At 46.0% G+C, this 12220-nt stretch overlaps 1 protein-coding gene across 2 annotated transcripts in view; it reads right to left on the bottom strand.

Annotated features, from left to right (window-relative positions):
* NEK7 (NIMA related kinase 7) overlaps positions 1-6116 on the bottom strand; it is a 145175-nt gene extending 139059 nt beyond the window's left edge. For both annotated transcript variants that reach the window (XM_055144859.1, XM_055144858.1), the window contains exon 1: positions 5855-6116. The gene's annotated coding sequence lies outside the window, so the exon portion shown is untranslated. The remainder of the gene's footprint in view (positions 1-5854) is intronic.
* Positions 6117-12220: the final 6104 nt, after the last annotated feature.

Below are 12220 nucleotides of genomic sequence, written 5' to 3'. Positions count from 1 at the left end.
TACCCCGGCCGCTGCCAAAACAAAGAAAAAAAGAGTTGTCAGCAAGAGTCGAACATTTCCATTTTCAATCTTCCCATTTTGCAATCGGTATTCAAGAATAATGCTGCAGCCCCATTTTTACTTTTTTTTTAGTGCCCAAAACATAACCCTGCAACCTAATGAGGGCTTTTCCTCCTCCGGAACTGCGGCAGACTGCTTCTCCTCCCTCAAAGAAAATAAAAGTATATAATAAAAATACTGAGTCAGATGTAGGAACCATTAAATTATGAAGATGAAAATCACAGGGCAAAGGGACGAGAGCCGGACTGAAGAGAGAATGTAAACACGGCCACAGAGCTGGGCCAGGGCCCACACCGACCAGCCGAGTGGGCAGCAGCGCTGATGCGGAGACCTGCGCACTTCCCACGCAGGAGGGCCCTGAGAACAGAGAAGCAGCCGAATGAAAGGAACACCTTCCCAGCCTACGACCGTGGGTCGCAACGCTCTTCTTCTTTGTCCCCCACTGATCACCTCAAAGGCAATCTTAGATGAGAAAACCGAGACCCGACAATATCGAGTCAACTCAACTGAAGGCAGAAAGTTGTGGTCACCAGCCTGGGGCTTGGTGTGAGCTCTCTCTCTCCCATCACAAAACATTCGTGGACATCAAGAACATAAGGCTGGCTGCAGCAACTGACCCGAGTACCGTGAAGGCCCCGCGCCCCACCTGATCAGCTGGGGGTGTCAATATTCTGACCCGCCCAGAACCCACCCCTGGCCAGGACTGGGAAATTCCACTGTGTCATTTCTAAGCTGTTCTGTTTTCCATTCCGTTCTCTCCTTCTGAGTAGCTGCGCCCAGGTCAGCCCACAGAGAATGCTTCTGAAAACAAAGGAAGGCGGTATGGATTCCCTCCAACCTCCGCAGCATCCAACCCCCACACCACCCACACTACCACCACCCAAAAAAATAAACATAAGCCTTTTCTAGAACTGTTTGATTAGGGGGGAAATTTTTAATTTTACTGGGAAAAAATTAAGTAAGTTCAAAAAGACTAAGTAAGCTCAAAAAGACTAAGTAAGTTTTTCTTTAAGAAAAAAAATTAACTTCCGCCTTGTATTTCCCTCTAAAGTTTAGTCAGTTAAAATGGAAACAAACAAAACACTTCAAAATATACCATATTAAAATGCCATCCATGGTTGGATGGATCGCTTGGGATGGGAGATGTGTGTTGCAGTAGTCTAAGGACCAAACATGGTGATGGCCTCAGTATCTACACTGCAAACCATGATGCCCAAAAGTAGAGAGTGAGAGTAAGGAGGAAGGTGCCTGCCAGAGAGGCCGAGGGTGGATGGGGTAGGCTTAGTGGGAGGGATACTGGGAACATTGGTGGTGAAAAATGCACACTGGTAGAGGGATGGGTGTTCGATCATTGTAGGACTGAAACTTAATCATGAAAGCTTTGTTACTTGTATCTCTCGGTGATTCAATTTTAAGAAAATACAATAAAATAAATAAAATGCCATCCAGCAGAGAGAAAAGTCTGACATCGGATTCAGCATGCATTAGTAGAGGAGACACATCCTTTGATCCTTTTCACAAGAGAGGGTAGGGATCTGCCAGATGCAAAGAATGGGGAAGAAACTAAAAAAATAAAAAGTGCAAAAACTGAAAAGCACCTCTTTTGTTTATGAAGTCTACAAAACAAAACACAAAATTGGGAGATGAGTAATAGGCCTTTATTCTCCAGCAGTCACAAAAAAAAAAAAAAAATTAAGAGACTGTCACAATGGTCTAGTAATCTAAAAATTCTGTTTACAGTGCCATGAAAAGTCCAAGTCAACCCAACAGCAATGGTCTAGAATTATATTTGGACTTCCAGTATTATCACCTCAAGCTCCGAGGAGACTCCAGTCTGTTTGTATAAAGAAAGGGCCTGTTGGGACAGAGCCACACCCACCTGTTCAATTACTGGCCACATCCACGGTGGCAGCAAAGACAGACACCATATGGCTCACAGTGCCAGGTCAGGTATTAACTGGTCTCTTAGCAAAAAGTGAGCCAACTCTTATTCTTTACAAAATCAACAGGGAGTGGAAAAGGTGTCTCTAGCTATTTAATACCTGCAGAAAACCAAGACAAGGTTTACAGAAAGTTGCACTTCCCATCAAGTAATTTAAAACATACCTTTCTAATGACCAATTAAATAAGTTCATTTCATGCAGACACGCTTTTGATGAACACTTTAGAAGTTCAAAAATAGCACACTGTATAAACTCATTACCTAGTCTGACAAAAGCTTAACGCCTAAGAAGGTTTCCTGCTCCAAAAATTTTAATATTTAAAAAGGTTTCCTACTCTTAAAAAATTAAGGAATGTTTCCTGACCATCTGTCTTTCTCATTCCCACTGTGCGCACACACACAATTAAATACATTTTCTAAGTATTTTGAGCAGACACGTGTAGGGATAATTGAAGTATTAGTCACCAAAAAAAAAAAAAAAAAGGAAATCAGCAGTTTAGAATTTTAGCAACTCTTAAGAGTGCCTGGTTCGACTTTAGTTTTATGTATAAATTTAAAAATTCCTTACTGCCATTATATTTAACAAATATACTTTCTTAGTTATATAAGCAAGGAATATTCACCCATATTCCCCATTCAGGTAAAAGGTAGAAAAATTAAATCATTCCCAAAACTTCTTATGATATTTTATTATATAGTTACAAAATGCTAATAATAGTAACAGCAGATAAAGCAACTGGGAGCTCACACCAATCATACATACCGTTCCCAAGATGCCCTTTAAGCATCATACGGTACCATATTTTTATATAAAATACTAAACACCTACCCACAAACTCCTGAGCAAATATTTCATGGGACAACTATTTTCATTTGACTGAAAACAGGAATGTGGACAGAGCTACTTTGTACAGCTGCATCTAGACTGAACATTTTTTAAATTCCAAAGTCTATTTAAAAAGGGGGTGACACGGGAAATAAAACCTGAGAAGGATTTAGGGACTTATCTAATGAAACCATTTCTGTTCCAAAATCGCACTCAAGAATCCCTGCTTTCTCCAGATGTCCTAAATGGTGGCCACTTCAGAAATGCATGTACATTTCAGCCCCTAGGTAAAGAGCAATTGGTTCCGGAAACAGTGTAACAGTAACTAATCGCATCTCAGACCACACTGAGGGGCAAAAAAAAAAAAAGGAAAGAAAGAAAGAAAGAAATCTACATTTCAGTAAGAGCACAGCAGTCCCTGAGATCTCAATCTTGCTATGCATGCGTGCAAAGCAGTAGAGCCCAAATTGCCTGTGACCAGCCCCCAGGGTTTGCGGGCTAGTTATTTCCACAAACTGTAGCCGCACTTTGCGTCATGTAACACTGGTTTTCATTTTCCAGGTATGCTCACGCTACATCCTCCAATCTCCTCTCTGCTCCGCACGCTGCCTTCGTTACCAGAGGCGCTTTCCTCATTCTTGGACTTGGTGCTGCTTGACTGGGCTGAGGGTGAGGGGGTTGGGGGGTGACGGGGTGGGGGGGACGATTGAAACTGTCCCGCCAGGAAAACGTGAAAGAGATTTAAAGAACTTGGCCTGACCAGTAAGCAGTTCGGGTGCTAAGTCTTGCAGCCGGGCTGCCACCCTTTACACTTAAATGCTACTGAGGTTCCGACTCGGTCTTGGCTGTCACTTTCAGATCCTTTCGGACTCGAACCCCCTAAGGCCGCAATTTTGAAGGTCTCCCGGGTTTATTCGCCTGGGAGCAATTAGAACATTTCAGCCCAAGTGTGGCGGGGGTGGGGAGCCAGACGCGGAGAGGGGTCGGAGGAAACCCGGGCCCCCACCCGCCCAGCTGTCCCCTGCATTTCGCACGCACGCCCCGCGGCGCTCGGGGCAGAAACTTTCCCAGCCGGGCTCCCGGGCCCGGTAGGAAGTACCCGCCCTCCGCGCCGGCGCCCGCGCCGTCCTGGCCGCGCATTGGCTGCCGAGCCCGTCGGTTCCGCGGAGGGGCGGGCGCCGGGTCCCGGGCTCGAACCGCGCCGAGCGTTCCCGGCCTCCCCACCCACCCAGAGAAAGGAACCGGCCTTCGCCACGCGTGCCCTCGCCTTCTTCTCTCGCCCGCCCTCCGTCCACCGTGCCTATACGTCTGCCTCTTTCGACTTCTCCGAGAGGCAAAAGTTTTGCAGAGTTCCCCATTTCTTCCCGCCCCGGCATGCTCGCCGTCCTAGACGGTGCTGCGATTTGAGAGGAAAAGCAAGCGGTGGACTGGTTCTCCCCGGGGCTACGCAGGGTGCCTTCCCGGGCCAAGAAAAGATGTCTGAAGGTCTCCCCGTTAACCATTTCAAGTGCAGTGGTCTTCACCGAGCAACATTCGGCATGCACTCTGCAACTAGGCGCTATTAACTGACCTCTTGCTTTACTAGTCATTATTTACTGCGTCTATTCGGTTTGTTCCGAAAGTCCCATAAGATCTTGGAGTGAAATGTCTACGCCATGCACACACACACACACACACACACACACACACACACACACACACACACATATCCTGTGCTTGATTCCTTAACTCAACCTGGCAAGACACACTGCTGCTACTTGCAAAAATGTGCATACTCCCTCAAACTACAAATTCCGTGGAGAAGAAAAGGCATTTCTAATTATGACCGTACACAATGCTCTAAAAAGAAACAAAACCCATGGGCATCTGGCATTTTCAATTGCAAGCGAATATTGGTGGTCTTAAGGAAAAAGGAGAACAATTTCACTTCTGTGTCATCTCACCAGAATCCATCCACTGATGGAAACATTGCTCGCTGCTTGCTGTAACATGAGTTTGAGTGCTGACCCCGAATAAGGATCACAGCCTGAGAACGCAATTCATCCATCTAATAGATACACCATTTCCCAAGGCCTGCAGAATGCAGGAGGGAGGTCAACAGTTCTTCAACCTCACAGCAGCATCCTCAGGGTTGTTTTCACTTCCTGGAACTAACTACTCCGTGCAACATGATCTTCTGACTGTTCTTCTCCCTCCCCTCATCCTTTTAGGCTCCCTTTCTCCTTTTAAGTTTCTCTCCTCTCTCTCTCTCTCCTCCCTCTCTCTCCTCTCTCTCTCTCTCTCTCTCTCTCTCTCTCTCTCTCTCTCTCTCTCTCTCTCTCTCTCTCTCTCTCTCCTCTCTCTCCTCTCTCCTCTCTCTCCTCTCTGTCTCTGTCTCTCTCTCCCCACCCCCTGCGCCGCCTCCCTCATGTCCACTGCCACCATCATAGCCCTCTTACGCTCCCCCTCTCCCACCTTTGCACAATTTGCTGATACAGATTAAGTCCCCCTAACGCCCCTTCTCCTACAGATCGCCCCCCCCCCCCAAACGGGTACCCCTTGAGCCTCTACAGATTCTTTCCCATCCTCTCCACTCCCACCACCCATCCAATGATCTCCCAGGCGAACTTCACGCTTCTGAGTCTGGCTGCCGCCGAATCCTGACAGCCAGACCGAGCCAATCCGCGAGGGATAAATAACCGCGCCCGCCAATGAGCGGCCGCCTGGAGGCGGGAGGCGGGACTTCGCCCAAGTTCCTCCGGTCCTGAAACCAAAGACCTGTTGCCGCCGCTGCCAGGCCGCAGAGTTTCTTAGTTACCGCGGCGCCCACGGTGGCCTGGGGCCGCCGCCGCCGGGACCGGCCCTCGGGTCCCCGCCGCCCGCTCCCGCCACTTGCCAACCGACCGGCTCCAAACCCCCTTCCCGGGCCGTGCGCGGCGCGCCCCCCCCCCCCACGTCCCGCGAGCCGGAGGGTGCCCGAGGCCGCCCGGCGCTGTCCCGGGCCCCGCCGGCCCCCGCGAAGCCCCGAGACCCCGAGAGCGACTCACCCACTAGGGCGCCGGGGGTCCTCCGTGCGGCCGGCCAGCGAGCCGGGGCGGTCGGGCGGCTGGGCCGGGCGGCGCCGCGGACGGGCGCGCTGGGCCCGGGGCTGTGGCTGCGAGGCCCGGGGCCGATGCCACCTCGCGCCGCGCCGCCCCCCGCGACGCTGCAGCCGGCGCGGGCACCCGCTGTGCGCACGGCCAGGCGCGTCCCGACTGCGAGCCTAGCCGCGGCCCATCCTCCCGCGGCCGCCGCTGTCAGGAGTGTAAACATCCCGGCATCCCCGAGGAGAGGGCGGGGCGGCCGCCGGCCACTCCCCGCGCCCCGCGCCCCGCGCGCCGCTGCCCTCCGGGCCGCCGGCCGCCCGCGTCCCGCCCGCGCCTCCCCGCGCCGCGTCCGGCCCGGCCCGCGCGCGCCGCCTCCCCTCCCCGCCTGGGGTTGTGCCGCCGCTTAGGACCCCGTCTAGACCCCTCCGGCCGTTTCAGTCGCTCCCCGCCACTGACAGGTCCTGCGATGGAGCGGGGACACCCCCGCCCGAGGTCGCCGCGGCTTCTCTCGCACGGCCTCTGCGGCAGAGGACAGTGGCTCTGTTTGGACATCTCCGAGAAGCGAGCTGCCTGATCCCAGAGGGGATGTTGGGGGTTTGATTTGGGGGTTTGGGTTGTTTTTTTTCTTTTTTTTTTCTTTTACTTTTTCTTTTTGCCGGGTGGGGGTGGCTCACCTGGAGGCGCTCAGGGTGCCCCTGGTGCTCCTGGCTCTGTACTCAAGGGTGCTCAGGGTGCTCCTGGCTCTGTACTCCGAGATCACTTGTGGGTTGCCAGGGCTCGAACCTAAGTTGGGCACTTGCATGGCAAGTGCATTAACCCCTGTATTACCTCTCCAGCACCCCACCTCCCCCTCCCAGGAGATACAGAGACAGAGACAGAGAGAAAGACAGAGACAGAGAGAGAGGAGTTGAGAGGGATTTTGAATCCACTGGGAGTCTTCACTCCAATAACCCGCACGATTCCCGGCACATTACTGAAGGAGACAGTAGGAGGCAGTATAGAGTCAGCAGCGCCTGGATTCTAGTCTAACCCCACCACCACCACCATAGTTTTATAATGCTGGATCCAGAGATGCTGGTGGTCACCAGGAACATTTTTGGAGTGGAGTGGCTTGCTCCTGGGTGGGGGGTTCCTCCAAGACTCGGCGTGTAAAGGAATATGTCCCACCTCTTTAAGCTATCTCCCGTGTACCAGACACCGTGATTCTGATCTGATTGAATCTGTGGCCTGTGGCAGGTTACTTCATCTTGCAAAGTCTCAGGACCTTTGTAAAAACAGAAAGAACCATTACACCTATCTCTAGGATTATAGCTAGAATTAGGCCGAAGCAATAGCACAGCGCTAAGACATTTCCTTGCACGCGGACCAGGGTTCAATTCCTCTGCCCCTCTCGGGCAGCCAGGCAAGCTACCGAGAGTATCTCACCTGCGCTGCAGAGCCTGACAAGCTACCCGTGGCATATTCAATATGCCAAAAACAGTAACAACAAATCTCACAGTGGAGAGGTTACTGGTGCCCACTCGAGCAAATCAATGAGCAACAGGATGACAGTGACAGTGATTAGTGAAATAAAAACTAACAGCGAAAATGCAGTAATAACAAATGAACACATGCATCCCATGTCAGCTGACAATCAAAAGAAAAGTAAAGAAGGGTGAGGCAACATGGAACTCAAACAAATGTGTTTATCCCGGAAGACCCCTCTGACATGTGAGCAGAGAGCCAAAGGAAGTGAGAAAATGAGCCAGGCTTTTACCCGGGAGCAGGGCATTTTGCACAGAATGAGTAGCACAGGCGAAGGCCCCACAGAAATGGGCTTGCCATATTTGAGGAATAAGCAGGAGATCCAGGCAGCTGAAACGAAATAGAGAACATAAGCTAAAGGATCAGGAAGGAAGATGCAGATATGACTAGGGGACAAATGGAGAAACCTATGACCTTTCAAAATTTGTTTAGCCATCTATTTATTTTGAGACACACCTGGGACTCCCACGTGCAAAGAATGTGCTCCAACCCTTTGAGCCCTCTCCCAGGCCTTAGAGTTTATTTTTAGTGATTTGTAAAGCCATTGGAGGAGTGACTATGTGGACCAGAGTTAGAAAAGAACGTCTGTGCTCTGGAGAGCAGGCTACAGAATGAAAGATATTGATGACATACCATGTGCAGGTTACAATACTGGAGGTTGTAAAAATGATCATGTTAGATAGTTTTTCACCAGTGAGTTGGAAGGGATACCAGGAAGTAAGGAAGCAAGGATATATATCAATAGAGTTGGGATTTGAACCTCACCATTGTGTCAGGTCATGCCAAACAAATCCAGCCTTAGACTGAGCAGTGTGATTTAAGTCACATCTTTCAGGCAGGCAGATGTGCCGATATACCAGGGATAATAGTACAGGGTGCTTGCCTTGCAGGTCAAGCCATGCTTAATTCCCCAACACTCAGTATGGTCCCCTGAGCACTTCCAGGAGTGACCCCTGAGTACTATTAGGTATGCCCTCCAAAAAAAGAAAAAAAATTGCAAGATATTCCCAGGGTGAAGACATTACAACCTGATGCTTGAGGTCCAGTTAAGATATTTTTTCTTCTAAACTATCATGTATAGTTCCTCTTTTAAAAATTTTGATATAACAATTGACAGATTGAAAAATAATAAAATATCCCAGTTTACATAAAATTCAGATTAATCTAGAGAACAGATCTTTTTTTTTGATATAAGGAAGTTATATACCTTATGAGTACTAATTCAGATGAATTAATTAAATTCTAGGGATGCTTAAGTTACTAAGAGTTCACGTTTTCAGATATTCTACCAGCGGGTATATGGTGTACAAGGCTGTGAGATCATCTGGACATGTCCTGTTTCTTCACTTTATGAAGTGACAGAGCTATAGGTAAATGGTATAGTATTTAAATTTTGTAAAAATGGTCAGACCTAAATCTCCTGCACTTTGCTCTTTCTCTGTGGCACTTTTTCTTCAGGTGGTAGATGGGAAGGGTTTCACGGGGCCTTCATAGGTTTCAAAGATCAGCAGAGTCCTGGACAATTCTGCCACTTTTTTTTATTCCCATTCCAATAGCACTTGCTCCAAAAATGCTTGTTTGACTCCACAAAATGCATTCGATTAAAGCCCTTTATATGAGCTATTCCGTGTTTATATCTAATCTCCAGGCACTTGCATACTCTCAGATTCACTAATAGCTAAACTATCAGATTCACTTTGCTATGAGTGTACTTATTATACTTTCAAAGTTTTAATACTTTCCAGGACTTGGTGTATTATTTGTGGCACTTTGCTAGCTCCCTACAATTAAAAATAAAAATTGAAGTTAATATTAACTACCAAAACTATCTTTTCATCAGAATAACCAGGACCAGGTTTTACATCCTTGGTCTGGCATGCATGATGCTATAGGGAGAGAATTTTGCTAGAAAACAAGATTTTCCTGATGAAGAACGGTGAAGAAATAATGAAAAACTGCTCTGCTTTGAAAGAGATTCTAGCCACGGGGGTAGACCAGAAAGGTCTAGCATAGTGCTAGCAACAGGTGTACTTTAAAAGCTCCTAGTGATATTGGCAGCCACCAAATTTGGCAGCTAAATGGTGACGAGGCTTAGTCAAGCTGTTGAAATGTCTGGCCTATGCCGGGCCAAGAGGCGGAAGTCAACGTGCAGACTACAGAGAACCAGGCAGATCACTTTTCTCTGGCCCTGGCTGTGGTACAGTGTCGGAAAATAAATCTTAATCTTACTTTGCAAACACTCCTGAAAAACATTAGAAAGCTCATTTTCTAATTTAATGACCCTTGGAATTTAATGATTAATGAATCATGCAGATGAACCGCCAGTTAAGATAAATCGCTCTGATATTAACTCCCATCCAATCCCTAGAATTCATAGCAGACAACTCTGATATGTCTCAATTATCTAGTTAATGGTATTTTGAGTATACAGTTCATGGTTAAAAATAGTGGCATCCTGATGGTGGCTTTTTCCTGGCTATTTTTGTAGCAGTTATAAAACTGAGGGGACCTTTCAATACACTATACATATTTTTCATGTTGGAAAATAAAACACTTTATATTGATTCCCAAACAGGAAAATCCACAGCGTTGCTTAGTTTTTTATAGCATGATCACATTTGGTCCACAGAATGCAAATAAATTTACACTTTTTGCCTTAGTATTAAAGGCAAAGGACCAATATGCAGTGTAATAAGTCAAAGCAATGAAGGATAGATACTCAGAAATTATTTCCCTTTCCATAGTCATCTGTCTTTTTCTTGATGTGGAGTCAAATTCTGGGGTTCTTTCATAGGAATACACTCTCTCACGTCAGTGACTGTTTCCCTCCGTGTCCCCTAGTACCCACTAATAAGTGACACTAACAGAGAGAATGACTCTCAAGGGGACTGTTTTTTTTAAGAGTAGGTTTCTCAGCAATATTTTGCATGCACATATTTAGCTTGAGAAGGGTTCTTACAAGTATCCTGTGTTTCTCTGAAGCTCAATGAGCAGAACTAATAGTCCCGACAGAACTTCCTGCTCTGTCTTCCTCAGCCTCTTCTGTAAATCAAAGAAACCCCTTTAGTTCTGAGCAATGGTAATAATTGTCTGTTTCCTAAATAAGACAGATATGGGAAATAAGTTTTTCTGTTTACTTCAGTATTTCCACTTCAGGTGAGAGATAATAGATCTAAAACTAATCCCTAACAATATCAACACAGAAGTGAAAGTTGTAGTCAGTATTTTTTTTTTGTCTCAAACTTTCTTTGTTCATACTTAAGCCTTGCTTGCTTCAAATATACACCTTTTTGATCTTGTTTCCGGCTGCCCTACTTAACAATACAAGCACACTTAAAAAACACCTTAGCAATTATTTTTCCAGTAATTCAATAGTGCTGTTAATGTTCAATCTATTTGGAAATACAGGATGTGGACGTGAGTAAAATCACAATGTGGAATCCTGCCACATCAAACTTTAAGATCTCCCGAAACAGGTTCTCATTGTCTTATGACAATAAGCCTTGTAAATCATCAACAACTCACAACCTCCAAATTCTGCCACTGAATTCACTACTGAGTAAAATTGCAACTGCCTGAACATTTCGCTTCTGTGAACACACATTCCCCACATACACGTTCTCACGCAAATGTTAGCATTCTGTAGTGATGCAGCTAAAAGAAAGTATGTCATTTCCATCGGCGAGTGGGAGTGAGTGAAAAGCAAAAAGGTGCTTTAAAATTTGATGAAGTGCCCAGTCTTTAAAGCCAGAGCAAGAACCTTTCGATTCTTAAGCCACTCAAATACTGAGAAGGCAAGTCAGTGTTTATTTATAGGCTTAGGGGATGAGCCATTCTTGAAAGAGTAAAAGACAAAATAATGGATTTTCATCCAAGGCATTTAAACAGCCCAAATTGGGCAGTGTTGCTCCATTTGCCCATGGGTGTTTGGGCAGCTAACAGTTTTTTTAACCTGTAGAATTATAATACAATCTACATATAATTTGTTATGCATTTTATGTACTAATTTAAACAAATTATTAAATTATTTGAGGTTATTTTATATAAAGCTATATGAAAAGTAATTTTAAAGCATTATAAATTATAATTATAAAATATATACACATATGGTTTGAATAACAAAAATATGTAACTAAATTTCTGGGTTTTTTTTCTCTTCTCACACTAACAATAAAATAAGCACATTTTCCTGAATACAAGTAAATAAAAATATTTCCTCTTCATGTAAATTGTTGGATTCCAACCTTAAGTGTTTTAGGCTTCACCAGTGAATTGCCCCTTGCTCCTCCCAGAGAAGCTTATGCATAAATGAAATGAATCACAATCAGTTCTAAATCCTTATAGCTCCTATCTAAGAAATAAGGTATGTTTTATTATTTCACAATAGAAAATTTGTGGACATATCACAGTGTAAATTAGAACTGACTGGGAAAAAAATGAAACTCATGCCATATCAATTATTCACTTTCATTTTTTATATATCATTTAATTTTTTCTCTACAGTTATTATAGCACAGCAGGTAGGGCGTTTACCTTGCACGCGGCAGACCCAGGTTCAATTCCTCCGCCCCTCTCAGAGAGCCCGGCAAGCTACTGAGAGTATCTCGCCCACAGCGCACAGCCTGGCAAGCTCCCTTTGGCGTATTTGATATGCCAAAAACAGTAACAACAAGTCTCAAAATAAGACGTTACTGGTGGCTGCTCCAGCAAATCAATGAGCAACAGGATGACAGTGACAGTGATACAGTTATTATATAACCAAGCCTTTATTACTAATACCTATGTAGTGATGTTGCAGTATAG

The sequence above is a fragment of the Sorex araneus genome, chromosome 7, assembly GCF_027595985.1.
Source record: "Sorex araneus isolate mSorAra2 chromosome 7, mSorAra2.pri, whole genome shotgun sequence".
Classification (NCBI taxonomy): Eukaryota; Metazoa; Chordata; class Mammalia; order Eulipotyphla; family Soricidae; genus Sorex; species Sorex araneus.
Note: the sequence above shows the minus strand (reverse complement) of the source record. Positions and strands in the feature narration are given on the sequence as shown.